The sequence below is a fragment of the Morone saxatilis genome, unplaced genomic scaffold (genome assembly GCF_004916995.1).
Source record: "Morone saxatilis isolate NCDOM2014 unplaced genomic scaffold, NCSU_SB_2.0 Contig10, whole genome shotgun sequence".
In the NCBI taxonomy this organism is placed as follows: Eukaryota; Metazoa; Chordata; class Actinopteri; family Moronidae; genus Morone; species Morone saxatilis.
This window is the reverse complement of record NW_023339652.1, coordinates 12,311,071-12,316,551: the sequence shown is the minus strand read 5'-3', so window position 1 is coordinate 12,316,551 and position 5,481 is coordinate 12,311,071. Positions and strand designations below refer to the sequence as shown.

General features: G+C 41.4%; 1 long non-coding RNA gene across 1 annotated transcript in view; it reads left to right on the top strand.

Annotated features, from left to right (window-relative positions):
• The first annotated feature begins 2,463 nt into the window (after positions 1-2,463).
• The window catches only part of LOC118341439, a 32,287-nt gene continuing 29,269 nt past the window's right edge, over positions 2,464-5,481 (top strand). The window contains exon 1 of the long non-coding RNA XR_004797426.1: positions 2,464-2,595. This is a non-coding gene — a long non-coding RNA (uncharacterized LOC118341439). The remainder of the gene's footprint in view (positions 2,596-5,481) is intronic.

Sequence of the window (5,481 nt, the reverse complement as noted above, 5' to 3'; positions counted from 1 at the left end):
TAGTATCTTTCTGTGCTTATGGATATAGGGCGAGTACAGTCACTGAGTGCAACTGTAATATCACCTGTCAATACAGATTTACCACCACTCAGTACACTCGCCCCTGTTGTGCAGGTTCACAGTGGGACTGATTGGAGCTGTGACTCGTGCACAGAGAAAGACAAAAAAAATCAGGCACACAAACAGTGACTCAAGCATTAACAATGACATAAACAAGCTTGTGTTCAACTGGACAGCAAAGCTTTGGTTTTTAAGTACATTATTAATTTTGAGTAAAGTATTTTTTGTGTCTCTCACAGATTATAATAAATCACACAATCACATTGTGTTCCTATTTGATGTTTTTCATGTAAAACCTTTTCTGCAAATCAATTTTATTTTTAGGGACAATAAAGTGTTTTAATGGATTGAACAAAAAATCAGCATAATGGGATCTGATACATGTTTAAATGTAATAATTGACTTTTAGGTACTTATTTACTCATTTACATCCCTCTAGTGAAGGGGTGTGTTCTTAAACATTCCAGGGAGTCCATATTAATAGTTAATTTTTATCCATTCCTTTAAAGAGTAAAATCTGAAATCTGATGCCCTTTATTTAACATGCACTTTAATTTCTCTCTCTACATTTTTAAACAGTGACTCTACATGGGTCTGTCCTCAGCATAAATAGAGTGTAGCTTTCTATTTTTTCTCTCTATAGTGTCAATTATTGTTTGATGTCTTTATTCTGCTGAAAAACAGATTTTATACAGTGGATAATATCTATCTATCTATTTATCTATCTTAGGCTATCTATCTTATCTAATCTATGATCTTACTGTTCTAATATCATAGGATCTTAGCTCGGCTACTATCTGGGGTGATATGTCAGTGTTTGAAATGTGTGTTTCAGAGAGAGAACACACACAAAAAATATAATAGTTAGAGACAATAATCTGCTCTAATCTGTCCCACTAATATTCTCAATCCCATACAGGCAAACACAAAATTAGTCTATTTTTCTCCACTGTTCCCAAACAAATAAAATAGTGCCAAGTTCAAGTCCAAATTGTTACATTAAACATGGTGTATTGTCATCTACTACAAATTCAGACTCACACAAACCAGCATAATGGTGCCCATGTTGCCGGGCTGAGGGGTTGGGGATCTTTTTTTTTTTTTTTAATAACTTTTTGAATAACAGATTGATCATTTAACAGCTCCGCCTTGCCTCATCTCCACAGCTGATTAATCAATAAAGTGTCTGTGAGGCAAATCGGATAACTCAACAAGCCTGGACTTGTCTCTACAAGTCACCTGTGGTGTCTGCATGGTTCAGCTAGACCTTCATTAACTTAGGAGGAGGACAAAAACTGAAGCCGAGCTCATTAACGCAGGCAAACAGGTGTGAGAAATGCAGCTTTAAATCACATGTGAGTGTTTTATCAGCTAGAATTTTTTTTTAAAAAAGAGGAAAATAATTAGCTGTGGGGCTAAACCTGTAGGTTAACTCAGCTGTGTGTAAATGTGTTTTTGGTGATATATGTTAGCATTGCTGGAGGGTGACTCAGCCCCATTTAGGGTGTTAATTATTACTCTGTTATTGTTCATTTTCTTCAACACAACGTATAAACTTCTTATTGTATATACATATTTTAATATGAGTTAGACCTTCAAGGTAAACCATGGAGCTAGCTTGCTTATTGAACATTAAGGGGATGACACAAACGGAACAAAACAGTGTATTATTTTTTAAAATAATCCAAGATGGCGTTGAAGCCTGTGCACGACACTAAATTGCGACTTTATAGGGACCTTGGCGGACTTTATTAGAGTTTTTAATGTCTTAAAACAGCAGTGTATTATTCCTTTAATACTACCATGTGATAATGAAGTGCAGTTTATAATTCCGCAGTGGTAGTTTTAGCTATTTTCCTCCCAAAATATAGCGAATTGCTGAATGAAAATGTCTTCTTTTTTTTTAAGTTCACAAAAGCAAATAGTGCTTTTTTAGATCCGCGGAGGGGGCAGGAGGAGGAGAGGGGCAGTGAGGCAGCCCTTAATAATCATCAGCCTAGTTTTTGCAGATATTTCAACGCGATGTGCCTTTTCTTTTTTCTTGTTTCCCCTCCTTTTAGGACACATTAAATAAGCAGCGCAACGGCGCAGGCTGCCGCACACCCAGGCTGGTTGTATAACGCGGCTTCACCTCAGCTGAACTTGACGCATCTGGTTGATCGGCGGCGCAGTCTGCAGCCTGTGTGTCCCCACTGAACCGAGCTGGATGGCCGCGGAGAGAGACGCAGAGAGAGAGAGGAGGAGGAGGGGGGGAGACCGGGGGACGCAACTCTTGTCGTGGCCCCGGTAGCAGCTCACGGAGACCGTCTCCAAACACATCCAGACGTGACGACTTTTTGTTTTTGTTTTTTTTGTTTACAAATATCGTCGCCTTGTGCCTTCTTAATTTTATTTTTTTTGCGGGGTGGGGGTGGGGGGGGGTGAGTCCAGACATAATAGAAGAGGAGCCACCGTCTAGAAAATATAAAGCCCGCGGACATGGGAGTTGGACACCCAGGAGGAAGAGACCATCCGACTTGAACTTGAGACCTGTGGGTGCGTAGTCTCCAATTTATTCTTTCTCTTTGCAAGGCGATATATATATTATTTTATTTTTTTTGCAAAGGTTTGCATCTGCGTAAAGTGCGTACAAATGACAAGGAAGCGGTCGCCGTTGTCATTTCAAGCGTAAGCATGTAGCGATATATTTCCCCCAGACTGGGTCAGTGGATATTGACACTGTTATGACTGAACCGATCCACAGTCCTTGGGGGGAAGTTTCCAGGGTGCGAAAAACAAGCGCTTTTCGGCTTAACAGCTTAACATAATCGTCTGTAAATTTGAGGACAAGTCTCAAAACATCTTCCAGCCTTTTACGCGAAGATGAAATGGTCGCCAGACTGTAAATTCTCCCCTCGCAATACAAGAAAAGAGGTCGCCTTTTTCGTGCCCTAGTTTCCCTTTGCAGAGAGGCATAATCTTTCCCTTTGTTGTCCCCGATGCAAACAAAGATAGGGCAGCCGGGCAGATCACGTCAATCCAGCGGAAAACATCCCCGCTCTTCAAGTGAGCAATTTATAGGATTTCAGTAAAATGTGCATTTAATTAGAAAAAGCGAAGTCTCCCGAGCTGTTCACCCTGAGATAATCAGTGTATGTAAGACACGAGAACATATGGTAGAGCTGTGCGGTTTCCCCCGATGTGTCACTGTGGTTTCCCTCAGAGAAGTTTTTGATGAAATTAATTCATTGAAATCTGAGAGGAGCTAACTCAGCAGTAGCTGAATGTATTTTTAATGGTTAAAAGGCCTGTGTGGGCTCCCAGTCTGGGTCTCTCAGGTGTACAGTGAGCTTATTTAAACGACAGAAAATTATCATTTCAACCTAAATCCCCTCTGAGGAATTAAAGTGAGGATGTATGTGATCATATTTATTTGGCGTTACATGTGAGTGTGTGCTTGGACAGTGGTAACAGCAGCTGCACATTCATCAGGTAGAACATGAAGATTTCTGGCATTAGAGAACAGAACAAAGGGAGTTTTTAGGTTCATATAGAGTTAATTTTGTATCGTAAGTCTTTTATTCTTGTGGCTACAGATTATTCATTTTAAAAACACGTCACATTTTCCTAAGTAATATTAAATGTAGGCCATGGTCGTCCTCTGAGAAACTGAAGCAAAAATGCAACAGTCCCTTTAAGAGGATAGATTATTGCTTTGTAATACTATCACATTATTTTTTACACTGCAAGAAAATTAAATTGTGAGTGTCCTGCTCTACAGCACATTACAGACATCGTCTCTTTTTTCGTTTAGTCGTCTCAGACCATGCCACAGATATCCTTCATGGCAAAGATAACTTTTACCCACAGCAACGCAGCACACATAGACTCAGCACAAGTCAAAGTGGCACAGACACCACACTTAATCAGTTTATCTTCAGGGGCTGTTCGTCCTTTCAGATCATCTTTCGCATCGTGCACACCTGGCTATGTATTTTGCTCTATATGTGTGTGTGTGTGTGAGAGCGTGTATGCTCACAAAGCTTTGTCGGCCGACCGGCCGGGTAAGACTTTGCTCATACTGGAGTGTCAGTCGAAATTGCAACGTAGAAGTGTTTCCCAAGAAAGAATATGTGTTGCCTGACAGAAACATGGTGTTGTGCTATTCCATATTCTCTCCCTCCTCCACGTCTCTTTGTCTCTCTCTTTCTCTGAAAAGAGGAACCAAACAGTAAGAAGCTGGAATATGAACAAGATCAGAATGACCTTTTGGCCGCAGCGCTTAGTCACAAACATGCTCTTTTTATGAGATGCATTAATACCCCAATATTGCCTGTTTATAAAGTGCAGTCACCGCTATAAACAGGAAAATGCCATTGTGCCTTGGAGAAAATGGAGCAGAAACACAGGTGGCCCTCAGACAATGGACTGTGGCTCATTTCTCCACTGTGAGTCAGTGGGACAGGAGAAAGCACATGGCTGCAGAATGAAAATTGGCGTGATTATCATCTGATTTACCCTGCCACCCTGTAGCTCCGAGCCCCGTTGTGGACCATACTGGCAGTGACCAGTGTGGAGAGAAGAAGAGGCTTGGATTCACCCAAATTTTCTCTCATTTGCTTTCAGAACAGCTTCATCCTCCCTCCCACCCTCCCACCCTCTCATATCTCACGCAATTGATTGAAACCCTAAAACCGGGCAAGATCAGTCCGTGGCGCAATCCAGCCTTTCTATGAATAAGTTGACTTGGATGTGAATTTGGTGATGTTGGTGTGTTGTTTTTTGTTCCCCTTTTTTTTTTTTTTTAAGGCCCATTTCAGGGTCAAGAGGGCGGGAGGCGGTTTGGGTTTGGCGGGGGGGGGGATTTTCGGTGTGCACGGCTGATACTGCAGTGTGGCGCGTTGTGCTGTCCCATCCTGTCCTGAGCCGTGTTATAGAGCACACAGAGACTCCTGTCACTTCCTAATCAGGTCATCTGGCATTTTGAGAATGCGTGCACGTATTGCCTTAGTTCCTGTCTGCAAAAGGACTTAAAAGGTGTTTTTCTTCGCCTCTTTCTAAAGACACATCATTTATTTTATTGTCTGTATCGAAGCCACCTTGTCATGTTCTAATCTGCACAGATGGATGGTGTATTAACAGTAGGAGCAGTGGGCGTCTGTCACCGATTATTTCATTTTTTATTTGTTTTTTTGGTACTAATAATGTGGCAAGCCATGAGCTGACAGTATAGTGTGTAGTTACAGTATTGCATATTTATAAGTGCAACAAACGTTTGTGTGCGTGTTTGTTGCTCCGGTATGCCTTTACTGTCCCCACCAAACACTTCATGTTTTAAATCTCTGCGCATCTCAGTGCAGGGCATTTAAGTGCTTGACCTAATTTCTCTGGCAGCGAAGAATCCACTAGTGAAGGCCTTCCTCTGTGTGTGTTTGTGTGTGT